Source organism: Dermochelys coriacea, chromosome 7 (genome assembly GCF_009764565.3).
Source record: "Dermochelys coriacea isolate rDerCor1 chromosome 7, rDerCor1.pri.v4, whole genome shotgun sequence".
Taxonomy (NCBI): domain Eukaryota; kingdom Metazoa; phylum Chordata; order Testudines; family Dermochelyidae; genus Dermochelys; species Dermochelys coriacea.
Window position 1 is genome coordinate 49115554 of NC_050074.1, and position 27847 is coordinate 49143400.

General features: G+C 50.6%; 1 protein-coding gene and 1 long non-coding RNA gene across 4 annotated transcripts in view; both read left to right on the forward strand.

Annotated features, from left to right (window-relative positions):
- The window catches only part of GNAI2 (G protein subunit alpha i2), a 201083-nt gene that overhangs the window by 134230 nt on the left and 39006 nt on the right, over window positions 1–27847 (forward strand). The gene's annotated exons all lie outside the window — the stretch shown is intronic.
- LOC122460946 lies at window positions 625–26305 on the forward strand. Its single transcript, XR_006282591.1, has 3 exons — window positions 625–635; window positions 13633–13642; window positions 26079–26305. It is a non-coding gene; the product is annotated as an uncharacterized LOC122460946 (long non-coding RNA).

A 27847-nucleotide genomic window follows, 5' to 3' on the forward strand; every position in this document is an offset into this window, starting at 1 on the left:
TGACCATTGCTTATTTGCACTATAGTATCTAGGAAATGGATCTCTTGTGTGGACTGGTCCAGACTGAGGTTGATGGTGTGGTGGAAATTGTTAAAATTGTGCACAGTGTTTATTTACAGCAGCTCCATCTGGGCTTTCACTTTAAAGCTGATGCTGTCAATTTGTGTACATGGAAGCAACAATGACAAATGAAAATCCCAACTGGTGGAACCAAATTAGGTAGGGTTGACAGACTCTCCTCCCAGACGCAGCACACTCCAGAGACCCAGGGAAAGCCGCAATACAATACCAGGCACAGCCTTGCAGCTGGGAATAGTAGGTCTTCAAAAAGTTTGCAGATTTCTTTGAGTCCATTTCCTTCTGTCTGAGCAGTGAAATGGAGTTCATGTGCAAGCACGGTATGTCCTGCAAAGAATTTCTCTCTTGGGTCTTTGGAAAGTACATGCTAATGGGAGCAGGCACACGCTCCCTTTTCTCTTAACTGTTAGCAGATGCTGGTGTGTAAGTACCCAAGAGGAAAGATGGGCTAGTGGTTAGGGCAGTGAGAACCAGATTCAATTTGTCCCTTAATCTTCTCTGGGGAAAACCGCACAGGAACAAATACATTCAAGGTTCTGAGCTGCTCAGATACTACAGTGATAGGGTCCAGACAAGAACCTAGAGTCGATTTGAGTGTAGTTTTGATACTGGAAACACTGAGCTCTAATTTCAGCCTGTGATAAGAGATGGATGAGAACTAACATCAACTCTTCCCTCTTCAGCATTAGGGTCTGAACCTAGGATTGGATTTAACTCAGTCAGGATATATGTAGAGATGGTTTCTATGCTTGAGGGTCTATGCACAGATCTTCAGAAGTAGCACCTATATACCCTGCCACTTGATTCTTCAAAATGAACACCGCTACAAATTTGACCAAGCAGCAGTAACAAACTAGTTCAAGCATACTCCACTGCTGGCAAGGGAGAGCTCAGAGAGTTCTGAGAATAAAGTTGGCTCTGTTGCAAAATCAGCTTTTTCCAAATATCTGTGGTTCGGTTGTCTGAACTAGCACTTCTGTGTTAGAACCAGGAACGGGCCCTATTTAAAAACACTGCATTGAGAATCTGAATAAGAGGAAAGAATAAGAGTTATTGACCTGGCTTTCTATGCAGCCACCTTGGAATCTAGCAAACTGAAGGCGGCCTTTTGCCAACAACATAGGCCAAGAGCACTTCCTTCTGTCGTTAGATTATCCCCTTCTTACAAAGCGCTAGAGAGCTCCTGCTGTCTGCACAGACTCTGGGACCCCAGGGCATTGCCTCTGGAGGAAAGCAGACTCCCAAAGAGATTCTTCTCGCTATTGAGGGAAATTAACCACCAATATTCCTTGGGTTTTCTTGCCCAGTACTTCAGAGCTTGTTGCTATAGGAAAGACTGCATCCCACGCATGCTATCCATACCCGGTAGGATCAGACCCGCTTGGAGTCAAAATTGGAAGGAAGCATGGCAGGTGTAGCAAGGTAGTATTTGATGCTTCCAGTATTTAAGAAGGGAAATGGCTCAAACTTGCTATCTGGAGGATTAGGCCAAAAGAAATCTGAGGTTGGACAAGTGCAGAGTCCTGCACTTAGGGCGGAAGAATCCCATGCACCACTACAGGCTGGGGACTGACTGGCTAATCAGCACTTATGCAGAAAAGGACCTGGGGATTACAGTGGATGAGAAGCTGGATATGAGTCAGCAGTGTGCCCTTGTTGCCAGGAAGGCTAACGGCATACTGGGCTGCATTAGTAGGAGCACAGCGAGCAGATCGAGGGACATGATTATTCCCCTCTATTTGGTACTGGTGAGGCCACATCTGGAGTATTGCATCCAGTTTTGGGCCCCCCGCTACAGAAAGGATGTCGACAAATTGGAGAGAGTCTAGTGGAGGGCAACGAAAATGATCGGTGGCTGGGGCACCTGACTTACAAGGAACTGGGCTTGTTTAATCTGCCGAAAAGAGAAAGGGGGGATTTGATAGCCGCCTTCAACTACCTGAAGGGGGGGGGGGGGTTCCAAAGAGGATGGAGTTCGGCCGTTCTCATTGGTGGTAGATGACAGAATAAGGAGCAATGGTCTCAAGTTGCAGTGGGATTGGATATTAGGAAACACTTTCACTAGGAGGGTGATGAGGCACTGGAATGGGTTACCTAAGGAGGTGATGGAGTCTCCATCCTTAGAGGTTTTTAAGGCCCGGCTTGACAAAGCCCTGGCTGGGATGATTTAGTTGGTGTTGGTCCTGCTTTGAGCAGGGGGTTGGACTAGATGACCTCTTGAGGTCTCTTCCAACCCTAATCTTCTATGATTCTTTGATTTCCTAGTACATTGCGGTGCCGACAGGGCTCTCATCCTGGCACATGGCAGGAGCATGGAACATGTTGACTGCCTCCCAAGGACTGATCTGCTAGGTGGTGCCCAGCTGAGAGCCTGGAAACTTTCCAGGAGCCCATAGCTGCGTTTAGTGGGTATCTAATAGAGCAACTGTAGCTGCCTGGGTCTTCAGTGCAGAGGTGCCTTCTGATGGTATTTCTGACCCCAGCACATAATGCAGCTGCCGATGCCTCAGATGATGATGAAGAGTTCCACTTGTCCATGGACACAACCTCTGTATTCAGGCTGAGGATAGCTGAGGTAGTTGAGAGTTCTGGACTGTGTGCGCTGTTCCTGTTCGTTGTGTGGAGCTGTCATGTCACTGCTGGGATTCCTGGCTTAGTCTGATTTCAAAACCATAATAAGGTCTGGATGGGTGGGGGGGGAGTCAATTTACAGATCAAATTATTCATCAACACTTGTATTAAGCGCCAGATTTGTGCATTTTGCTCCCATATGGACACGGGGTGGGATCTTCCAAAGCAGCTAACAGTGTTAAGAGCGCAGGTCCCACTGGTTTCCAAGAGGACTTGTGCTCCAAACTCCTGTGGACAATTTGAAGATATCCCCACAGCCCCTATCCCAGAGAAGTGACAGCCTTGGCTCTGAAGTCCAGGGGGAGAGACGGAAGGTGTTATGCAGGACACGAGCCCATAACCATAGACTCAATTGAATAACACAGCCGCAAAGGTGTTAACTAGCTGGGTGGTGGTAGCTCCTGGTGGGTATTAAGCTGGTAAGTAAACTGCTGCCGCCACCACCACCATCATCATCATTCTGCTCATGTGCTTTCATTTCCTCTCCAGCCCTGTGCACCTGGTTCTCCAAATAGAGATCTGGAGCTGCTTTCCTTAATTGCTGGCTGAATAACCATTAACTTACTGATAAGAATCCTGGGCATGTTTGTATAGCACTGGGAAATCTCTATAGAAACAAGCTACGGCTACCAGGCTTCTGAGGCTCAGTCCATAGTAATTGGCTATTTTCCCCAGGATAGTCATTGTTTCTGCCTTGGATGGCTTCAGTGTCTTCACTTTGTGGAGGAACATCTCAAAGGATGATTTTCACCATGAAGAATGGCTTCTTTGTCTGTCAGGCTTATATTTTTCTCCCACTCCTGGGTGCCCATATGGTGGATCATCTGCGCTGGCCAGGCTCTGAGAGAAGAGGGCTGGCTCTGACGTTATCTCTACCATTTAAGGCTGTGTGTATTTTTATGTTTAAACAAGCAGGAGTTTGGTTATCATAAGATGTGCTTTTCCCTGAGGTGGCATTAGACTATATAATGACGAGCTGATGATGGTCTCCACTGGCTGGAGGAGAAGTAGAGCTGTCTGTGTGTGTAATGCAAGCACAGCTTGGAAATTGGGGGAGAAGGAAAGAATCTGTCTGTCAGGAGCCTCACAGGTATTTTCAGAAAAGGTCCATTTATCATTAATTCATTTCTATGCCCTTTCCAGACAAGCCCTGCAGCTTCACAGCATCAGGTGTGTTCAGTGCAAAAATCAATGCTAATGCAGTATTAAGGGTGAGGTTTTTTTTTTTTTAAATCCCCACAGGTCTGGAAAATTCAACAGCATCACATCTCTAAAATACAGCCTTTCTTACCCATCTGCACAGCTGCAGCACTCAGCCAAGCTCTCATCACGCATCTTGATTATTGCAGCATCCCTCTCTCTGACTTTGATAAATGTAGGCTTTCCCCACTCATATTCAGCCAGAATGCTGCTGCAAAGATCATTTTCCTCCTTGGTTGTTTTGACCCTGGTCTCCTGCCCTTTGCATTCCTCCACTGGCCCCCTATCACATCAAACAAAAGCTGTTTGTCTTCCCTTTGAAGGCCATTCAGAGTCTGTCCCCACCCTGCTTATCTTCTCCCCTTTGCTGTCAGTCAGCTCTCACCTTGGATCAGCCCGTGATGCCGCCTCCACTGCCCACTGGTTATGTTTTCAAACAAGGCCCTTTGTGCTCCTGCCATGCTTATCAATACTCTCTCATTGTTCACTTGTACGTCCCTGTCCATCTCCATCTCTTGTCACACTTAGTCTGCAAGCCCCTTGGGGCAGGAACCATCTTTTTGTTCTGTGTTTGTGCAGCACCCGGCACAGTGTGGGGCTAAGTTCATGGCACTACGGCAAACCAAATAGCTGTTACGGTTCCCATAAAATCTGTATCTCTCTCCCGTTGTGCATATATGCTATTTTGTCTAGCTCATAACATGCCCATGGGACCTTAGTGCGTGGCAAGCTAGGGTGTGAATCTACAGCGCGCTAAGTTGCCACGCAGTCATGTCCCGTGTGGACGCTGCTACAGAAGACAAGCCCTAAATATCTCTATTTGCTTTGGCTGGGGTGCAGTGGCTTTTAAGACTTTCTCCGCTGGATATCTTGATTTCTGGGAGTGTAAATTCTCCAGCTGCCGTGCTGTGTCAGTGTCACTCACATTGGTCTTTCCTTAGCTTTTTAAAAAATGTAGGACTAAGAGGAGGCAAACTCTACTCTATTATACTCTGAAATAAACCCTTTCTGTTCCTGGCATTACTTCCCCCAGTCCCTGACAGAGGGTGTGTGCTGGAGGTAGCTCCCCTAGCTGCAGTTTGTTTGCCTAGAGAACTCACCCCAAGGCTCTGCCTGTAACGGGAGGCTTGTGGAAGTCGCCCCCTCAGTTCCTGTTGCTCTGCTTGTCACTGAGGCTTCATGCTCCCAATTTCGCTTCTTTGAAGTGAAGCAATTGTTGAGGGCGGTGTTGCCACCTGTGGAGCTTGGTGGGGGCCGTGGAATGGGCTGGGCCTGGCTTTGTATCCGCAGTCTTTTAACTTCACCCTAGAGGAGGAATTGGGCCACTTCTGTGTTAGTGATTTCTCATGAACAATTAGAGACCAAAAGAGACTGCAAAGCAAGGAGAGTGTTTGTCCCATCCAGTCTGAGACCATCCAGTCGGCCCAAGGACTCTCAGCCAGTGCTGCTCGCTTCTGTGTAGGAGAACCAGCACTTTGAGTCTTGAGCTAGGCACAGCTCCAGGAGTTGCTTGGGATCGCTAGCCTTGCCGAGATAAGTTCCTTCCTGCTGGAGTGGCATGTTAGGCACTGTGCCCACCACCACCGCGCAGAGAGAAGCACGTAAGAGGGAGTGTCTCCAGACAAAGAGCATGATAGGGCTGCGGGGTGGTTGCTTGGGAAGGGTCTGTGATGTTCCAAGAGTCTGGTGGTAAAGCAGATCCATTGCACTAATCCTCTTACTTTGTGACCTGATAAGAAGGGATTAGATCTGTGCTTCTGGTGAGCTCAGATGTGGTGGGTGTAGTTGAAAAGCATGAGCAGTTTGGATTTAACAGTGATCTACAAAAGGAGTAGCAGGGTTTTTTTGAGGGGTGCTTTATGATGTATACAGAGAGCCTGAAAGGAATGTTTGTATATATTAACTCTTCTAATTCATTGGTTCTCAACCTATGTCCCATTGTGGGCCGTATTTGAAGTTTGTGTGTTAGGTGGGCTGCATCCGCACAATATATATCCTGCCTGTATGACCCTGAAGATGTCACATGACATCACAACTGTGCACTGATTGGGCCACAAGCGGACCGTGGGTTGAGTACCACTGTTCTAGCTTTTTTAGCTTATAAATATCAGGCTTATCAATGTGTTCTCAGGTTTTGCTGGAGGTATCCTTGGAGGTCAAGAGAACTGGAGTAGTAGCTTTCTTAAAGCTCGGACGAAGAGATGGAGCTTGCTGTATCTTTAATCCAGATCTTCTGTACCAGATGTTGCTACTCAGAAGCTGGTTTTATATCATCTATTTCAAGCTAGAGTTGTAAACAAAAATCCCTTCCCCTTTCATTTCCCTAGGTATGGCTTTCTTGGTTCTTGTGATCCTATGAGTTCTCTAGGCATTAAGGATATATCTACACTGCAGTGTAAGCCCAGCATTTGAACTAAGGCTCAAGCCTGGCTCCGCTTCTGTCTACACAAATCATGCTAGCCCAGCATGCAAACGCAGGACCCCACAGGGGTGGAGGGACCGAGCCTGAGTCAAGCTCGTACTCAGGGTTCAAACCTCTTTCAGTGTAGACACAGCCCTACTAGACTCACACTCTGGGAGTCTGCCAAAAGTATTGACAGGCTCACTTTCTTTGCCCTCTGGACAGTCAAGTTTTCCTATGCTGCATCATGAAGAAAGGAGTAGAGTGGCCACATTTTGGGAAGGCCTTGGGAAGTCTGGGATATGGGTGGTTGGACTCAGACTGCATAATGCAGTGTAAATGCTGGAGCCGCAGGCTGGGACCCAGGGTTCAACAATTCCTAATTCCCAGGATTACAGATGAATGTAGATGCTCAAGCCCTAGTTTAACAAATCTAGGGTCTGCTAATTCGAGTTCTACTGACCCTTGGCTTATGTTGCAATGTAGACATACCCCTAGAGTCCTTTAGGAGAAACAAGGGGGAAGACCTGAATTTCAAATGTGGGTAATAAAATAAGCTGAAACAGTTTTATCTGGGGAGGGAAACAACCTTCCTGCTCTCCTTTATGTGTTATCGAGAAACAAACAATGGCACAAGCCCAACTGTGTTTCCTTTGCAGATTGCGTTGAACTGGTTTCCCTTTAGCCTCGCTCTCGATTGCATCTGAGATGGCCTATGGAATGAGATTTTTTTTTTTTTTTTTTTGGTCTGCCTCTTAGGCTTGAAACACTACTATCATGAACCCAAACTTCTCCAGGGACTGGTTCCAGTGCCCCTGGGTGGGACTGTTCAGCCACATAGGAGAACAGAAGATAAACTACTGGGGAAGAATTTTGGTTAGCACATAAAATACCTTGAGGCATTAGGAATGCAGGTCAAGTCCATGGGACTTGAACAAAGCCTTTGTGACTTGAGCTTTAGGTTTTCTGCAGTGGCTTTTTCTTCCTAGCCCCCTCAATGGCAAGAAATAAGGTTTCCCAGCAGTTACTACAAATGCGTTCTTCATGGTGAAAGCCACGGCTGTTCCAGAAAGCAGGCAGTTGCAGCGTATTCTGTTACATGAAGAGCACTAACTACTGAAAGATTAATGATAAAATCACAAGAGCTGGTAACATTGTCTCTGCGCTTGTCTACGCGCAGCATGACTCTGGCTGAACTGGTGGAGTGATCTAAAATCAGTTTAGCGAAACCAGTGCAAAAGGCTAAATGGACACTCTTAAATAGATGTAAACCTGTCAAGTGGTTTTAATAACACAACCTAGCTCTTATCTAGCACTTTTCATCCATAGATCTCAGTGTGTACAAAGGAGGTCAGTATCGTTAGCCCCCCTTTAGTCATGGGGAAACTGAGACACAGGGTGAGGTAGTGACTTGCCCAAGGTCACCCAGCAGGGGCCAGTGGCAGAACCAGGAATTGAACCAAATCTCTATGCACTTAGACTACTTAGGTTGAGTCAATTAGGAGCAGATTGGCTAATTTCAAGTTAGCTTCATTCTTATACTATAATAAGAGTGGCTACACAGGGTTTGCACTGGCTTAACTAAATCCATTTAAAGAACAATTGAAATTAATCTAGTGCAATTTTTGTGCATCATGATGGCCTGTCTTACCCTGGTGATGGGGGCATCTGGCAGTCTCTCATAAGTTGAATTTATCCTCTTACCAGCCCAAGGATCCGTGTCATACCCGTTTTGCAGATGGGGCGTTAAATTGCTCGGAGAATGAGGCATTTGTCCAGTGTCTGTCCGTCTGTCTCTCCCTGGAATCCCAGTCCAGTGCCTTAGCTGCAAGTCCAGCCTTCCTGCTGCTGATTGGTCACAAGACTTTTTTAAAAAGTTTGCATGAGAGAAATTGGCATCGCGCTGGCCTGTCGGAGGGCAATTCAGTGCTGCTGTGTGTAGATCCATAAATCTAATGAATTTGTTTCAACTTATCCCTGAAGAGATTTACTGAGGGCAAGTCTACACTACAGCACTACCTCAGCACAGCTGCACCCTGTCTGGTGAAGCGCTAGGCCAATGGGAGAGTGCTTTCCTGTTGGCATAATTACTCCACCTCAGCGAGAAGTGGAAGCTATGTAGGCAGGAGAGCATCTCCCACCACCATAGCGCCGATGTGGACAGCGTGAAACTTACATCTCCGGGGGGGCTTTTTCACATCCCTGAGTGCCATAAGTTAGATCAACTTAAGTGGTAGGGCACACCTGTCCTGAGTAAGCTAATCTTCCTAAAGGATCCATTGACTCGGTAATTATTTGTGAAATAAAGCTCAGATGCATAGCTCTCCCAACTGCTCATAGACAACCAGCATACAGAGCCCTGACTTCCAAAAGCATCGGCAGATGACCCAGTTCTGAACGCTCTGCTGCCTTTCTGCCCAATCCACCAGCTTCAAATGCAGTAGCCAAAAGCTGGGCTAGTGATTGCCCTCCGGATTCCAAATAGAAGAGTGAGGGTGGTAGACTGGGGGAGCAGGATTCCAGGCTTGTCTATATTCGGGTTAAGCAGTGGTTCTCAAACTTTTTGTTTTGGTGACCCCTTTTCTGGATCCTCCAGAAAAAAGTTTGAAAACCACTGTCCTACATGGGTGAGACCATAAACTGAGAGAAGAACTCAATTGAAGGATTTTATGACATCTTAATTTTCCCCGATGACATCAGGAGGCTGGCTTCTCTGATGTGCATGGCGTGTGCTACTGTTGTGTATTTAAATAAAATATGCATCTGACTGGAGAAAAGGAAAACCCAGAAAGGCCACAGAAAATCTTAGATCCCATTAGTGGAGCTTTCATCTGAAAGGAAATGGGACAAGGGAGAGGCAGAAGACATCATCCAATTTAAACACAGCCAAGACTTCCAGGCAATTTTGCAGGGCTAAATTCTGACCCAGTTAGGGCAAAGCACAAGCATCGATCTCATCAGGAAGTCCGCTTAGTGCAAAATGGATTAATAGTGAAAAAAGCGCATCGAAATGCATCTCTAAAGAGCATCCAGATAAGTCACTTAGAAGTGATCTGCAAAGAGAGAGTTTTTTGCAGGTTTTTTTTGTTGCCTCTGTTTTATGATGGATAGAGGCCCTGGAAGGCAGTATCAAATAGTTTTTATTCTGTTTGATGTTTATTTGTCTTAAGAAATCACAGTATTGAATTAAACTCTGTGCTTTGGGCCTTAAAACCAATCTCTGAATATGAGACTGCAATTAGACAATGTGGGGGCAGATTATCTGCTACTGTAGGGCTCTGACACTTTCTCCTGCAGCATCTGGTACAGGCCACTGTCAGACAGGATGCTGGGCTGGATGGTCCTCGGCTCTGGTCCACTCTGGCAATTCCTTTGTTCCTATGCTTTTGCTGGTGGTCTCCTTGGAGGACTTGGAACTGTGTTGGGAAAGTTACTTGGCTAGAATATTAAATCTTTTAACAAATAATTGCTTCCTTCCAACTGTTTGTAGGCCATCTGAGTCAAATGGGTGGGAACAAACCCAGTTTTAAACGGTCAGAAAAGAAAAATCTCTTCCTCTTTCAGTTAACCACGCTTTACTTGCTTGGTACCTGTGATGTGGTGATTCCACCAGTTCTCCAGTCATCCGTAGAGTCTTCCAGGAAAAACCGGGATGATGAGACCTGAATTTCTAACATAAAATACATACAGAAGAAATAAAACGTTTATCTGAAAAAAGCCATTCAGGCCGACTGTACACATAATAAAGAAGGGGGAGGGAAGGACACTGACCCAGCTTATTTTTTCCTTTGCTGGAGACTTTAAGGATGGATGCTCAGCTCAGTGGAGAGGGCATGTCCAGCAAATAGGAGTCCGAATTCTTGCTCTGGCAGAGACTGTGTGACCCTCTGTGCCTGCATTTCCACTTGTGTGAAATGAGGATGATAGTGCTCTATCGACCTTTGTGAATGGCTTTCAGGGTGAATGAACTTAAGGTGTTCTGTAGGGTATGATTATTCTGTATTTATTATTTGAGAGACAATGGATGTATCAGCTATCTGGTAGGTCAATCAAATAGTTTCTGCGAGCATCTCTTCAATCAGCCGGTCCATAAAACCATCATCATAATGATACTTAGCATTTCTCTGGCACTCAGCATGTTCAAAGTGTTGTAATTAGTACAATTCAGATACGACTATTAATGAGCTATTGCCTCAAGCTTCTATCTAAATAACTTTTGGGACCATCGCAATCTTGAAATAGAAATTTAGACCCTGATAGCTCACCCCTTCATGTAGCAGGATGAACAGTAGTAACTGCTCTGGTCTGCTGACCTGATATTCATTTTCCAGCAGTGTAGGTTTTTGGTTTTTTGGTTTTGCATTGTGCGGGAGGAGTCTTGAACTATTGTGTGTTTCTATATAGTTCCCGATTTAAAAAGCACTTAAACATGTGCATCGCTTTAAGTGCATGAGTGTTCCTATTGAAGGCAATGGGTACATAAGTACCTTGCTGAGTCCGTGCTTTGGCATGCAGGATTCTTGTCTATATCGCTCTCTGGATACTTGCTCTAACTCTTCAGGGTATGTGACGGGTTGGATCACAGAAACCCCCTTGGGGCTGCCAACTGATGCGCCAAGACTACTTCTGCCTCTGCTTTCCTGCCCTGGCAGATTGGGACTTCAGTGTCCTGCCTGGTTTGAGCCAGACCTGCTAGCCTCTTGCAAACCCAGACCCAGGTCTGAACCATATCCCCTAACGGCTGTAGGCTTAATTGAAAGCAGCTTGAGAAATGTTCCTGTCTTTAACACTCAGATGCTCAACCCACAGTGGGATCCAAACCCCAAATAAATCATTTTTACTCTGTATAAAGCTTATACAGGGTAAACGCATCAATTGTTTGCCCTCTATAACACTGATAGAGAGAGATGTGCAGCTGTTTGCCTCCCCAGGTATTAATACATACTCTGGGTTAATAAGTAAAAAGTGAATTTTATTAAATACAGGAAGTAGGATTCAAGTGGTTCCAAGTAGTAACAGACAGAACAAAGTGAATTACCAAGCAAAATAAAATAGAACACGCAAGTCTGTCTAATACAGTAAGAAAACTGAATACAGATACAACCTCACCCTCAGAGAAATTCCAGTAAGCTTCCTTTTACAGACTAGCCTTCTTCTAGTCTGGGTCAAGCAATCACTCACACCCCCTGTAGTTACTGTCCTTTGTTCCAGTTTCTTTTAGGTATCCTTGAGGGTGGCGAGGTGATGTCTTGAGCCAGCTAAAGACAAAATGGAGGGGTCTCCCAGGGGTTTAAATAGACTTTCTCTTGTGGGTGGATGCCCCTCCCTTCCCCTGTATAAAATTCTAGCTACAAGATGGAGTTTTGGAGTCACATGGGCAAGTCACATGCCCATGTATGACTCAGAACTTATAGGTAGCAGCTATGGTTTACATGCTACCTTGAACGTCCTCATGTAGACTTCTTATGTGGATTGGAGCCTTCCAAGATCCATTGCCGTTAAGTGCTTCTTGATTGGGCACTTAACTTGCAAATTCCTTTCTAAAGACTGACCAAATGCCTTACTAAGGCTATTTAAAATCAAACAAGTATACAGCCAATATTCATAACTTCAAATACGACACATGCATACAAATAGGATGAATGGTTTCAGAAAAAAGAAAAGGAGTACCCGTGGCACCTTAGAGACTAACAAATTTATTAGAGCATAAGCTTTCATGAGCTACAGCTCACTTCATCGGATGCATAAATAGGATGAATATATTCAGTAGATCATAACCTTTACATATGTTACATGGCATATGTAGCATAAAACATATTCCAGTTACGTCATATATACATTCATAAGCATATTTCCATAAAGTCTTAGAGTGAAACATCACAGGATAGATCTAGGTGCCCTGTGTAAAGCCAGATTGAGAGAGTGATGCCCTGTGAGGCTAAAAATAAACCCTGCCTTGTTCCAAACTCACACCAAACATAGTCAAACTTGTTTCAGACGTGTTCCCTCTAGCTCTGTTTTTCCATATCTGTTGGTGAGCCCAGTATCCATAGGTTTTGTTTACTTTCGAGGTTTTTTCCTCTTTCCCAGTCTCTTCAGATGTAGGCCTGTGGAACTTACTGCCACAAGATATCAGAGACGAAGAACTTGAGGAAAATTCAATAAAGAGTAAATATTTGTATAATATAACTAGTAATTACTGTAGCAAAAATCATTTTGATGGCCTATAAATCCTCAGGGACCATCCCTTCATGTTTCTTAATTGAAGTTATATATGTATATATTGTATATGCCCCAAAGGACTTACAATCTAAATGGACAGGCTGTATTTTAGGGAGGAGTTCAGCCAGTGGTGCCAACACATGCTATTGGGTTAGAATCAGCGAGAGGGTTGCATCACTGGGCACAAAGAGAGCCTTCAGACATCTGATCTCTCATGGTTTGGAGAGAACCTACCTTTTATCAATCCACCCACTTGGGACTTGTGGAGCAAATGCCTGTCGGTCTGTATCCATCTGTTGTCTCCTGTATCACACTCAGGCTGCAAGTTTCTTTGGGCAGGGCCCATCTTTTTGTTGTTTGTACAGCACCTGGCACAGTGGATGTGGTTCCTAGGTGCTATGATAATACAAATAATAAATAGCAGCAGCAGCAGCATACTGAGCAGAGCTGGGCCCAAGAGGGATAGGAAGCTGAAAGCTTCAGTTTAAGGCTTGGCACTAAAAGGAAGAAATGTCCGTCATGCCTGTGAGGCACCAGGATAACCACAGGTGTTGGGAAATCCAACCGACAGCCTGGAACCTCAGTGCCTCAGTTCTGGCATGTGACATCGTTTCAGCCTCATCATGTGTCCGTCAAGACACGCCCCGTGGCCAGCTCCTACATTGAAAAGTATTTCGGGCTTCACCTCCAGGACAAATGGCCAGAGGGCAAAAAAGTCATGGATCTGAAGGGGAAATGAGGGTTATAGCAAGAACTTGCTTAGACCAGGAGACACTGGGAGTGTTGGAGAGGGAAATGTTTCAAAGTACAGCAACGGCTTATGAGTGGAAGTACCCACGGCCCAGTTCGAGGATTATTGTGCATTATACAAGTTCAGTTGCAGAGTCTATTCTGACAAGTTTCAGAGTAGCAGCCGTGTTAGTCTGTATTCGCAAAAAGAAAAGGAGTACTTGTGGCATCTTAGAGACTAACAAATTTATTAGAGCATAAGCTTTTGTGAGCTACAGCTCACTTGATGAAGTGAGCTGTAGCTCACGAAAGCTTATGCTCTAATAAATTTGTTAGTCTCTAAGATGCCACAAGTACTCCTTTTCTTTTAGAGTCTATTCTGTAATTTCTTGGTTCATGTTACAGCTGTGTTCACTAGCAAAAACAGTGTGATATATTGGGGAGATCCGGAGAGGTAGGTTTTAGATGTGGTATTAGCTATGACTTGGTGTAGCACCGTTTATGTACATTTATTTGGGGGAGTGCTGTACCACACTGCTAGAGCCTCAGAGTTGTATCTCTAACTGTCTAGAGCAGGCAGGAACTTGGGGTCGGATCTTTTCCCCTGTTGCTAATGAGTTTAACAGGCACTTACACATGATGATGGGCAGCGTATAAAACCCCAAGATGGAAATATGCAGGTGGTGGTTATGCAGTGTATAAAACAAAAGCCCCCTTTGTTGATATGATAGAGTAGCTCTTGGTGGTCTGCCTGCTTTTTTCTGGGAGCTTTTAAATAGGTCACAGGCAAAGGCTCATCACACTGATGTGTCTAATCAGATTTGTTCCATATCCCTTATTACTTGCACATGTGGGGTTTTCCTTAGCAGCGTGATGCATTTCTGTGCTGCTCTTGGGCCTGTTAGCACAGGGCCACGAATCCAGGGACTAGCTGTATCATCAAAGGGACAGGGTTCAAACCAAAATGGATTCCGTTCCTCTAGACGGCCCTTGGAAGACCCAGTCTGGAATAGAGTGTGTGCACTCAGGGGGAAGGTTGTTGCACTGTCACTGTGTGCAAGATGCATGCTGGATCCCATCCAGGGTATTGGGTGCTGTACCGGTTGCTGTTGCATTGCCTAGGAGGTGGGAGCAAAGGCGATAACACTGCTTTAGGAGCTTAATAATGAGGCACAGTCTTACGAGCAAAGAGGAGAAGGAAAGCAGGTGTCCCAGGTGGTGAGGGGGAGGTAGAGACCAGCCATTTCTCTTTGGTGATGGGTTTGGGGACAGAAATTTCTAGCCTTTTCAATGGCCTCAATCCAAATGAATGCCTTGCTCTTCCCCGGGCCTGGTGAGGTAGGGCAGTATCAGCTCTGTTTTACACATGGGAAACTGAGGCACAGGGACTTTGTGGCTTGCCCAAGGTCCAGCAGAGAATCCTGTGGCAGAACCGGGAACTGACCCTGCCCAGTGTTTTCACCATCAGATCATCTTTCCTTCCTAAACAGGGCCTTGCCCAGAACCACTTCCTGCCATGAGTAAAAGCCTCTGGAGAATCCGTTCCCGGGGAGAGCAATGGGGCTCAATGGGAGAAATGGGTTCCAGAAGCTCATCTCCGATTCTGGCAGACGAGGGAAATAGAAGGGGTTGTCTAGGAAGGAAGATTAAAACGGGGCCCCAGCTGCCAGCTTGTTGCAACGAAGGGCAGCTTGCAATGCTATCTGAACTGAATACACGTTTGGTGGCTGCTCTGATTATTAGTGTCGAGGACTCGAACCCCAGATGGCATGGTTTGTTGTCTGACCGGAGAGACAGGCAACACCAGCAAGGTCCGAACACAAAGCTCTTTATTGAAGAGTGCACACAACAATAGAGAGCAGCCCATCTCCAAAGAGAACCAGCCGCCTCTAAATAAAACTAATAGGTTTTTATAGACAGTCCCGTCTATATATATCTGCCTTCTATCACTCTCCTGTAGCCCTCTGGCCTGAAGAGAGAAGGAGGGAGAGGACTGCTGCTTCTGCTAGGCTCTGGGCTCTCCCTGTTGCTACTGCTGTTGCTGCTCCAGCTGCTGCCCTGGCTGGGCCAGATACCATCCCCCTTCTCTGCTACCTGGTTGCTGGCCTGCTGCTGGACCTCCCCACCCTCAGGTGCTGCTACTGCTCCAACTGCAGTCCCTTGGGGGGGCCTGCTGGCCTGCTCCCCAGAAGGGGGAGTGAGGGATCCCAGCCGTTGCTGCTGTAGACACTACCATCACCACCACCTGTGAGGGGTCCTTTCTGCCAGCCTGGCCACCGGGCTGCTGCCTGGAGCTGCTGCTGCTTTTGCTGCCTTGGAGCTCCTGGACCCCGAAGGAGGAGGGGAAGAGGCCATCTGCTGCTGGGGGAGCGCACTGGGACTCTGCAGACCACTGTGGAGGGGGCCTTAAGGCTGAGTAACTTTTGAACTGTGCTTGTGTGGTGGAGGTTTTGACTGTGTGTGTGGGGACACAGGGGGTGTGGCGTGGAGCCTGCCCCCCAGTCCATCTTTGTGTCCCTCCCCAACCCCCGCCACCACTGTCGTCGCTGCCCCCTCCATCACCCCAGTGGACATTTACCATCTGCCTCAAGCTCCTGCCTTGCTTGGCTGGCCGCACCCTTTCTCCACCTTTTTGGGCCTGAAGCAGCAGCCAGCCCATACTGACGCTTTTGTGCAAGCACACATGAGCGCACGTGCCCCCCCCTTCAGCAAGCCTCCCAGTTTTGTCCCTTGCTACCTGCCCCATTTTGCCCCGTGCAGCCTTTTGCCCCCCCTTTTACCCCAGCATCTTGCTAGCTTCAGTTTGTTTGCTTGCCCTGCCGTTTTTCCCTCCTGCGGCTTTTGTTTGTTTGCCCTGCCCCATCCTCTGCCACTAGCCCCTTGGTTCCCTGTCCTACCTCCCAGATGGCTCTTCCGCCCCCCGCACGTGGTTCCCCTGCTCTGATTGGCCTGTTACTCAGTGCGCCTATGCCCCCTCCCATGTGCTTGTGCTTTTCCCCGGTTTGAGTTTGCCCCATCTCACTGCACCCCCCTAACGTTATGACCCCCCTCCCCTAGTACAGCTAGAGGAGCTGGATTCCCATCCTGAGTCAGTGACTGCCCCCCACGAGCCCTTGATAGCTCCCCCGTCCAGCCCACCCCTTTTGGCGCCCTCCTCCCCTGCCTGCAGCCTAGCGGGACGGAGTGATCAACCTGCCTCCCCCTTCCCCTCCTCTCTCTGGTGTTTTTCCCCTCCCTCCCTGCTCATTATGGCGGGGGATGCGGCAGGTGGAGCCCCTCCAGCGGCCCCGGCTGCCCCTCCCCCGCCTGCTTCTCCATCACCCCCCCCAAGCCTCTCCTCAACCGCCTCTGCCAAACCACCTGCTCCCGCTGAGGCGCCAGCAGCGGCGGGCACCAGGGTGACCTCCGCTGCTGCCACATCCCTCGCCCCCTCAGATTCTGGAGGAGTCCCCCCAGCCGGCGGGAAGGGCCAAGGTAAGAAGGAGGGGAAGGGCCCCACTAAAAAGACCAGGCCCTCCATGGCAGGGGTTGCCCCCAATGCTGCGGCCCTACCGCCAGCCGCAGCGTCCTTCCCCGCTGTTCCCTCCACCAGCTCTGCAGGTGTCCCGGCCCCCAGGGCGTACGCTCAGGTGGCAGCAGCCCCCCCCCCCCGCCTGCCGCTATGTCATCTCTCCCGACCACCGCCTCCGCTACCATCTATCGCGGCCGGGGCCCCTTTCCCACCATGATCAGGAAGCACGGTGTCCGTTGCCTCCTGGTGCCAGCCTCGCCCCACGTGGAGACCTACGTGCGGGCATTAACAAGGGTGGTGGGGCCCACGGCCGTTGTGGTGGCCTCCAAAATGTATGTCAAGGTCGTTGTCGTCTTAGCATCAGAGGCCGCTGCCCAGGATGCGGTGGAGAAGGGCCTGGCAGTGGGGGGCGTGTTTGTCCCCTTGGAGCCGCTAGAGGACCTGGGAGTCCACCTGGTCCTGACCTCTGTCCCTCCCTTTCTTCCCAATGCCGCCATGTTACCTGCCCGCTCTACCCTGGGCGTCCTCGGCCCAGACCTAGTCACCGTCTGGGCCAAGTCTTTGCAGAGCGGGGTCCTCCCTCTTTCTTGCAGGCGAGCTGTGCTTGCCTTATTGCCGAAGAAGGGGGACCTCCGCGATTTACAAAATTGGCGTCCCGTCTCGCTCCTCAGCACGGAGTACAAGATCGTAGCGAAAGCCATCTTGTTGTGGCTAGGGTCTGTGCTGGCGGACGTGGTCCACCCAGAACAGATCTACACTGTCCCGGGCCGCACCATCTTCGACAACCTGTATCTGGTCCGGGACCTCTTGGAACTCAGGTGTAGGGATGGTCTGTTGTTCGCGCTCCTGTCCCTGGATCAGGAGAAGGCGTTCGACAGGGTGGACCACGGGTACCTCCTGAGCACTCTGCAAGTGTTTGGCTTCGGACCCCAGTTTGTGGGTTTTCTCCGGGTGCTGTATGCCTCCGCAGAGTATCTGGTCAGGCTCAACTGGACCCTGACCGAACCAGTCAGCTTTGGGTGAGGAGTACGGCAGGGGTGCCCCCTCTTGGGCCAGCTGTACGCTCTGGTGATCGAGCCCTTTCTCTGCCTCCTCCATAGGAGGATGACGGGGTTGTCGCTGTGGGAGCTGGAGCTGCGGCTGGTCCTGTCGCCGTACGACGATGTGGTGCTTGTGGTCCAGGACCCAGGCGACTTGGTGTGGGTGGAGGCTTTCTAGGCCATCTACTCGGCAGCTTCCTCCGCCCAAGTCAACTGAGTCAAGAGCTCTGGCTTCGTGGTAGGGGACTGGTGGCAGGCGAGCTCCCTCCCACTTGCACTTCAGACCAACCGGTGGAGCGCGGGTCCGCTGCTCTATCTGGGTGTTTACTTTTCTGCCACACATCCCTCTCCGCCGGAGAACTGACACAATTTCGAGGGCGGGGTGATAGAGCGGCTCCGGAAATGGACAGGACTACTCCGGTGCCTCTCCCTTTGAGGGAGAGCGCTGGTGCTGAATCAACTAGTCCTGTCCATGCTCTGGTACCGGCTCAACACCCTGGTCCCGGCCCCGGGTTTCCTGGCCAACCTCCGGACATCTATTCTGGAGTTCTTCTGGTCAGGACTGCACTGGGTCCCTGCAGGGGTTCTCCATCTACCCCTGGAGGAGGGGGGGCAGGGCCTGAAGTGTCTCCACACTCAGGTCCGTGTCTTCTGCCTCCAGGCCCTGCAGAGGCTCCTTTATGGTGCAGGTAGGCCGGCGTGGAGCATACTGGCGCATGCCTTCCTGCGCCGCTTCCGAGGGCTCTGATATGACTGGCAGCTTCTTTATCTCCATCCGAGAGGTCTTCCGCAAGGCCTCTCTGGGCTGCCCGTCTTCTACCATGACCTCCTCCGGACCTGGAAACTGTTTACAGCGACCAGGTCCGTGGCGGCCTCCTTGGGGGCAGATCTCCTCGCGGAGCCCCTGCTACCCAACCCCCAGCTCCGTGTGCAGGTGGCGGAGTCCCGCTCGGTGCGCCAGAGGTTGGTCCTGGCAGAAGTCATAAGAGTCAGAGACCTCCTGGACTATGACTGGGGAGACTGGCTGGATCCCCTGACGCTCGCTCAGTGCATGGGGCTCTCCAGACCTCATACTCCCCGGCATATACTTCAGGAGGTGAAGGACGCTTTGCCACCCGCTGCTCAGGTTTACCTCAACCGGGTCCTGCACAAGGGCATGCCCCGCCCACCCTCCACCCCAGGCCCGCCGGACCTTTTCATTGGGCCCGTGCCCCATGGACCCAACTGACCCCTTCACTGTGAGCCGGCTGCACAAGCTGCAGCCGGTCTGCTTCCAGATCGCGTCAAGGAAACATCTATATACGCTCATGCTCCACACCCTTCACGCCCTCATCTTCGTGTCCCGCCCCGATACAAAATGGCGGGACCTCCTGCCACCTTTGGAGAGTGAGGAGTCCTGGTGGGCCAGCCTGTATTCCACCTTAGTCCCGAGGCCCGCCGGGGATATTAGTAGGCAGCTTCTTCACAGAGCCGTGACCATGGGCATGTACTTGGCGCGGTTCGCCCCATTCCAAATACCTGCCCCTTTTGCGGCATGAGGGAAACCCTGGCGCACACACATTTGGAGTGTGCCAGGCTGCAGCCCCTATTCTGACTCCTCACCAATATTTTCTTACGTTTTTGGTTGCACTTTTCCCCTCACCTTCTTATTTATGCACTCCCTATCCAAGGCCCCACAAAGTCACAGGATCTCCTGATCAATCTCTTCCTGGCCCTAGCCAAAATGGCCATCTATAAAACCAGAGTGAGGAGGTTGGCCGATGGAGTCTCCTGTGACTGTTGGGCCTATTTCCTATCCTCAGTCCGTTCACGTATCCGGGCAAACTTCCTCTGGGCGGCGTCCACTGACTCCCTTGACGCCTTTGAGGAGCAGTGGGTGCTGTCCGGGGTTCTCTGCTCAGTGTCCCCATCCGGTTCCCTTCATTTGACCCTTTGATCACACTCCTGTCCCTGTTCTTTCATTAGTTGTCCCCTGGATTTATTTGGTGTCCAGGTCCTGTGGATCCCCCTCTTAGGCTGGGGGGGAGCCCAATAGGATCACTTTCCTGTAGCCATCTGGCCCAACCCTGTCACAGTACCCAAAGCCAGAGGCTGTGGGTCGGGGGCTAGATAGAGTGATGACCAAGGCCAGGTCTACACTATGGTGTCTGCCTGCAGAGCTGGGCCAGGCAGGGTGTGAAGCAATCTGACCATCATAGCTGTGCCAGCGGAAGGCCCTAGTGGAGATGCAGCTTTGCTGTCAGGACTGTGCTTTCACCAGTGGAGCTTGATTCGCTCGTGGCGGTTGGTTTCACTATCCAGGGACAAAGTACAGCTTTTCCCAGTGCAGCTGCACGCACACTAGGAGCGTTGCCAGTATAGCTGTACTGGTAAAGCACGGCTAGTGTGTGTATAGCCAAGACAGCCCAAGCTGTGGGGCACAGCAAGCGATTTACTTCTGCAAATAAGCCACCTTAATTGTCTTTGTTTTCCCAGGGCTTATTGTCTGCACACAGCTAATAAGACAGTGACAATAAGCCGGTATCTCTTTGCATCCAGTGATAAGCACAGGGCAAAGGCTGTTTCTTTGAATGATCTTGCATAAGCCTTTCTCAGCCGAGCAGGAGTCCAGGAGCCCTCCGCCCTTCCTTGCTTTGTTATGCCGGTGTTGCGTAGAAAGGGTAGCTGGCCTGAGTTGCGTAGAAAGGGCAGCTGGCCTGAGGGAAGGAACTCAGTAATGCTCGTGATAATGGAACCACTCCATGGGAGGGCTGCAATCAGAACAAAGTGGCAGGCACAGTGTGTGCTGGCCGTACCCAGACAGTCCCGCATGGGTGTGGGATCCTGCAGACTCCTCGCCCGGTCACCAGCATCACAGGAAAAGCTCAGTTCCTGCCAGGAGCAGCTAAGGGAAGCTAGAGATCCCCTTAGCGAGGGAACTGCATTGATCATCCCAGATAAACTCTTCAAATCTAGATGTGGCCCTAGCGTCAGGGTTGATTCATTTTGTTATTGATTTTGTATTGCCAAGGGTGGGAAGGATGGGGTAGTGGGTATGGTGTGGCACTGAGACTACAGTTTGATTCCTCGCTGTGACACAGGCTTCCTGCGTGACCATGGGCCTGTCTACCCTGGGGAAGGTATAGCTTATCTTGGTTCCCCAAACAAAATAAGCCATAAGCCCTCTTTCACCAGTGTAACTGTCTGCACGAGGGCCTTTGTCAGTACTGAAATGTCACCCTTCCTGCAAGCAACATAGCTCTATAGGCAAACATTTCTAGTGTAAACCTGGCCTAATTCTCCCCAGTCTCAGCTCCGCATCTGTACAGTGGGGATAACACCACTGCCTAGCCCACAGGTGTGCGGGGTGGTAAAATCCATAGATGACTCTGAGATTAGGGCCATATAAGTAAGACTGCGGGTAAGCACTGGCTGCTGCTATGGCAGTCTTGGGCCACTCTCTCCCACCCCCAGCAGCAGAGTTTGAGTGTGGGAGGGGGCAGGGGATTGGGGTACGGAACAGGGTGAGATGGGCTCTGGGCAGCACTTACTTGTGGGGGCTCCCCAGAATCGGCGACATCCCTCTTGCTCAGTTGCTAGGTGGGGGCGTGGCCAGGCAGCACTGCCTCGGCTCACAGTGCTGGCTTCACAGCTCCCATTGGCTGGGAACCACGGCCAATGGGAGCTGCAGAGGCAGCATGCAGAGCTGCCTGGCCACACCTCTGCCTAGCAGGTGAGCGAGGAGGATGTCGCCGATTCCGGAGAGCCCCCCCAGGTAAGCACCGCCCAGAGCCCACCTCACCCTGTCCCGTGCCCCTCCCGCACCCAAACTGTGCTGCTGCTGGTGGGGGAAATGTGGAGCCAGGTAGGGAGCCTGCCAGCCGCGCTCCCCCCCAGCACCAGCGGTGGTCCCAGGCTGCGCGCTGCCACCCCCACCCCCCCAGCTCCCTGCCCCCAAGTTTTAGTCGGGTATGTAGTAAGAGTCATGGATAGGTCACGGGCCGTGAATTTTTGTTTACTGCCTGTGACCTGTCCATGACTTTTACTAAAAATACCCAGGACTAAAACATAGCCTTACATATAAGTAACTGGATGGTGTGTAAAGTCCCAGTCAAGATCGGGACCCATGGTGCTAGGTAATGTATGTACACGAACCAGCTGGGATCAGTGAGCACTGTGTGCCTAACTCCCTTAGGTGCCTTAAACTTCCAGACAGCGAGAGACTGTCCATGCCTCCAAGAGCTTACCAGTGAAATAGATGAGCCAAAGGCTGGGAGACCAGGATGGCCTGTTCCGCCCCCTCATTCCCTGCTGGTCATTGCTGCTCTGGTGAAATGTTAGCCTGCCACTTGAGAGCTTCAGCCTTTGGGAGGGAGACTGGATCTCCCCAATGCCCATCCCCCTCGCTGGAGGATTGCCCTAGCATAGGCGCCGACTCTGTGGGTGCTGTGGGGCTCAAGCACTTGGGACACAGCTGTTCGGCAGTTGAGGGACGCACTTGAGGGAGAGCAGTTGGCGGAAGCCTCGGGAGGGGATGGAGCAGTGTGGGAAGAGCTGGAGTGAGGGCAGGGCCTTGGAGGTGGAGTGGGGGCAGGGTCTTGAGGGAAAGGGCGGAGCAGTATGGGAAGAGGTGAAGCGAGGGCGGGGCCTCAGGAAGGGACAGAGTGGGGTAGGACCTTGGGGCGGAGTGAGGGTGGAGCATCCCCCGGGGAAAAAAATAAATATCGGTGCCTATGTGCCCTAGTCTTTAGGGTGCTGGTAGGGCTACAAGCCCTCTAATAAGCATCCCCTGGGGGTCTCCAGGAAGGGGTGGTGCAAACAGATCACAAGACCCTGCTCTTTGGAGCCGCCAGTGTGTCTAAGCCACTGCTGCCTTGGCAGCACTTCACTTTGTCTTGTTAAGTGGGGAAAGTGCTGCACCTCCGCCCCTCCTCCAAGCAGGGCTCTTGGGTTGCATTGCCCCCAGCACAGAGCTGCCTCCAGCACTGCCCACGCAGCGGTTAGTTCCCCACTGGCTGAGCTGCAGCATTCCTTGCCTCACTTTCCCCTTTTTCATGGTGTTGGGGCTCTAATGCAGGACACACGGGGGTAACTCCCCTTGCCAAGGATGCTGGGACCCCCTGTGGCCCTGGAACTAGTGAATCTTTACTGCGAATGCAAAGCAGCAGCCATCGACTTGAGCTGCCACAAGCTTTTCTCTGAGTTCAGGCCTTGTCATCTTAGTGGCCCCAGGGCTAATGCATTGTTTGTGTAGCAGCGAGCGTCGTCGGGAAATGGGGCTTATTGGCCCTCCAGCCAGCTAAGGGTTTAGCTGATCGCCATATTTGGGGTCAGGAAGGAATTTTCCTCCAGGGCAGATTGGAAGAGGCCCTGGAGGTTTTTCGCCTTCCTCTGGAGCATGGGGCACGGGTCACTTGACAGCGGATTCTCTGTTCCTTGAAGTCTTTAAACCACGATTTGAGGACTTCAATAGCTCAGACATATGTGAGGTTTTTCGTAGGAGCGGGTGGGTGAGATTCTGTGGCCTGCGTTGTGCAGGAGGTCGGACTAGATGATCAGAATGGTCCCTTCTGACCTTAGTATCTATGAATCTAAGGAATCACTTCAGGGACTCAGTGGGTTAAGGACACTCAGCAGGTGAGAAAAGGGAGTTTCTGATCTCTAACCCAATGTGGTGCATCCTATCCCAGCGGAGGTAGGAATCCTCATGACAGCCTGGTCCCCAGTGGGAGAGGAGGGCGGGGAAGGGTGGAGGTTGCAAAAGGCCACAATAGCAGTTCAGCTTGTGCAGCCCCAGCCCAGCCCCTGGCTTTTGCTTCCTGTTTTTGTACTGGGAGGCTGAAAGAGTTTCCGGCTGTTTTTGAGCAGCCAGCTCATTTGCATGATGTGGTCAGGCCTTTATTTTTAAAGAAGAGTGAGCATGCTGGAGCCATGCCCTCGGAGTGGGTGAAGCTCCGGCTTTGGGCAGGGCCGGCATCCCCTCCTGCGGGGATCTCTGGGGCTAGGAGGGTGCAGAGAACACCCAATGTCTTCCTGCAAGCTCACCTGCTCACTGGACTGAAGATCAGAAGAAATCTGGGGGCCAGATGCGCAGCTGGTGTAAATCAACATCACTTTATGGTCTTTGCTGCTGAGCCACTGGCCAGAGCCACTGGCTCCCTGCCTGGCACTGGTATTTCAGGCTCCCCTTTGATCCCTTGGCTCTCCCTCTCACATTAAGTTTGTTCCCCTGGTGGCCCTGAGGCCAGTCCCTTACCATTCGTACGCAGGTGCTCTATCCCACAATGACCATGGGCGTGCTCACCGCCAGGAGCTCGGGGTGTGGGGAGGGGGAGCAGCTTACGCGGAGGCCAGGTGGATGCACTGCAAGGAGCTGGTGGCTATTGCATCGTCCAGCCAGCCTCAGGGTAGGGACCCGTGTTGAAGGTTAGCATTCAAGTCTTTGGTCCCTACCAGAGGTCTAGCTTTAAATGTGATTTCCGGCAGACTCCAGACCTGAGGCTTGGACATTTTGAGGCTTCTCTGAGATGAGTGTGCCCAGCACCTGCCAGCTTTCCCATGCGTCAGGTATTGACGTGTCTGGGAGCATGTGCCTCTGGCAGAGTGAGGGATGGACAGCATGGCTGAGCTCTGGCTGAGATTCACCTATGCAAATCCCACTTGCCTGCAGTGTTTTCTTGGGAGCAGTGCCCAGAAAGCCTCACGTAGGCAGACTTGCGCTGCATGCAAATGTTTGCAGGTGGCAGGATCTCCTTGGGCCATGCTGCAGCTGATCAGGAGGCAAGGCCTTTCATGCGCTCCTTGGTGTGGGCCCAAACTTGGGACTTGTCCCTGCTTCGCTGCAGGCTGATCTCTGCTGGGGGCACAAACCCATCTTGTGACTCAGGCTGCAACTTCCATTCCCCTGCTCTTGAAGAGCAGCCTTTAAAAACTCCCTCTGAAGGGAAATGGATGTTAATTAGCACAGTGGGAAAGTGAGGAGCTCTCCTGAGGGATACGTGTTACTCCGTGATTTTCCCATGTAATAACTGCGCTGCACCTGCCATTCCCCAGCCCGGTCCCCTTTGTTCTCTGTGATGGAGGGGAATCTGTCATCTAAAAGATTCTCTCACTAGATTAGGGTGCTGCAAATCCCCTGATTAACATGGTTCTAATTTGCTTAAAGGATGCCTGAGTGTAATAACCCAATTAAGCAACTGAGCTGGGGCAATTTAAACTCTCGCTGACCTCCCAGGCAGTGTCCTGGGCAGGATTCCTGAGCCTGCAACATCAAATGTTCAAAGGTGCTGCTGTGCTCGGATACTGCTTTTGTAGACTGCTTCCTAGCCTGAGTCCACAGTAACTGCCAGTGCTACCCAGAGCTCAGACTTGTCCCCAACGGCTTTGAAGCAGAGAGAAAGGACTGGCCCTGAAGTTTGCTTGGCAGATGAAAGTTCTGTAGATACTTGATTCCAGGCTGCTGGAGCCGGTGGTCACAGTAGAAGTACGTAAGGTTGGAGCGCAGATGTGCAGGCTTGATCCTGCTGGGGGCTCTGATTTGTGCAACACACCCATCCAGAGCCTTTGCTTTAAAACCACACGATGCCAGTCCGCTGAGCTGAGACAGCATACCTGCCTCTCCCTTGTCACCGCCTCCGGGACCACCAGGGCTTCCCGTGCGTTCAACAGGGCTACAGCTCAAGGTGTAATCTGCTGTCCTGTCTGTGAGATCTCTTGGATTAAGGCATTCTTCACCCGTCATTGTACAGGTCTCAGCTGAGGGAGAAAGCGTTGAGCTAGGTTTCTGTCACGGACTACTCCCTCTACTGGAAAGATCAGGACTCTAAAGAGTGACTTACACTAAATCTAGCAGCCAACACTTGATCGGGATCCCCAAAATGTCATCAGTGGAGCACTGAATAGCCCTTCCCTGTAATTCAGAGGGTCTGTCTGCACTGCAGTTGGGTGGTGAGATAGCAGCATGTGTAGACATGCTGACGCTAGCTTTGATCTAGCCAGCACAAGTAGCAGTGAGGCTACAGCTATATGGGCTCGCCTCGCCCACCCAGAACCCTTATACATCCTCCAGTGGCCCCTGCCTGTCACAGCTATTTCATAGAATAGAATATCAGAGTTGGAAGGAACCTCAGGAGATCATCTAGTCCAACCCCCTGCTCAAAGCAGGACCAATCCCCAACTTTTGCCCCAGATCCCTAAATGGCCCCCTCCAGGATTGAACTCACAACCCTGGGTTTAGCAGGCCAATGCTCAAACCACTGAGCTATCCCTCCCCCTATTGTTACTTGAGCTAGCTTTGCTCTAGCTCAGAGGTTCTCAAACTGTGGTCCATTCTCCATTCAGGTGGTCCGTGGATAGTTCCGTCTAAGGTGCACACCTGGGCAGCCGCACACGAGAGAATAAAGGGCCACCCACCTAATTAGTGGAGCTGCGCAGGCATGACTCCACTAATTAGGTGCCTGGACCCTGGAGAAGATGCCCATGTAAGGTGGGGTGGTGGCCTTGGGGAGAATAGCTGGTAGGTAGGAAGGGGAAGTGGGGTGAGAAGAGGGGGTGGGGGGAATTTGGGATGTGCAGGGCTGTGGTGGTCAGAGAAAGAGGTGACTTTCCCCAGCTCCAAGGCTGCAGCTGCGGGAGAGAGATGGCTCTCCTTCCCAACCTCTGATCTGGGACTGCTGTGATGGGGGAGACACCCCACTCCTTCCCAGCCCCAGCTTGGGGGCTGCTGTGGTGGGGAAGGGAGGGCACATCCATTCCATTAGAAAGGTAAAACTACTCATATTAAAATGTGAGTTGTGTGCTTTTATTTGTTGAACAAAAAAAAAGTTTAAGGTTTTTTTTATATAGTGCTTTTATCCAAAGTGCTTTACAATAGCTAGCTAACAGTACAAACAACATTTGGAAAGATCATTAAGTGGTCTGCCGAGACCCTCGGCAATTTTCAACTGCTCCGCTTAAAAAAAAAAAAATTGAGAACCACTGCTCTAGCTAGATCAGAGCTAGTGTGGGTCTGTCTACATATGCTGCAGCCACGCCTCCCACTGTGGTGTAGGTACCCCCAGAGGTGCAGCCTGGATGGGCTGTAGGCCCCAGCATGAATGCTCTGCCTTGATCTGAGCAGTCTGGACTCAGGGCATGCCAGGACCTATGGATTCAGCACCCCACATTTCTATTGTTGATTATGCTTAGTTAAGGACTTAATCTGGGGGGGATCTTTGAATTGCACGAGGAGCAGTACAGGATCATCACACTCTTGGTGTTTTGGGGAAAGCCACTCTTTACGTCTTGTCAGCCCTTCTCCCAACTCCTCCAACAGGACCCCGTGCAGCTGTGCTGCATGCAGCAAGGGCCCTGTGAACTATGCCGGGGCGGAAGGGGTAGGGAGTGTTTGCTGATCATCTCCAGCTGGCAACGGAGGCAGAGTTGCCCCATCAGGGTATTTCTGCCTCGGCTGCAGCACTGCCTCCCCATCTCCTCCCCTATGCCGGCACCTCCCTCTTCCTCCCAGGATGGAGGGGTTTGTGTTTTTGACTATAAATGGTGCACAACCATCAATTGTTTCCGCTCTTTGTGTGGTTTGTTGCCATAGTGATGAATACTTTCCTTTCTCCATTTTTTCCTGAGAGCTGCACCGTATCAATGCAGCTCCGTAGCTGTGATTAGCTCAGAATGGGGTGGGGAAAAACAGCCCTGCCCTGAGCACCAGACAGGATCTACTCCCCCAGAAAAGCTCCAGTTATACCCAGGGACTGCACTCTACCCAGCCAGGAGCAAGGAAATCCACAAGGGTGGCAGATACATGCTGCAGAGCAGTATAACACAGTAATGGGGCACAAGACCCCCACCTTTACAAATGGGGCTTGTTTTCAGAATGATGCAGCCATGGCCCTTGGTTTGACTGTACCAGCCTCACTATTTCAATAGTTCAGAAGGCCTCTGACTGGTTTCAATGGGGAGCAAAATCCTTTAGCTAGTGCAGATGACTCCCACTAGTGAAAGTACTGAGTAAAAATGCAGGAGGAGCCAAAGTTCAGTCTACATATGCAGCCCCCAGCTTGC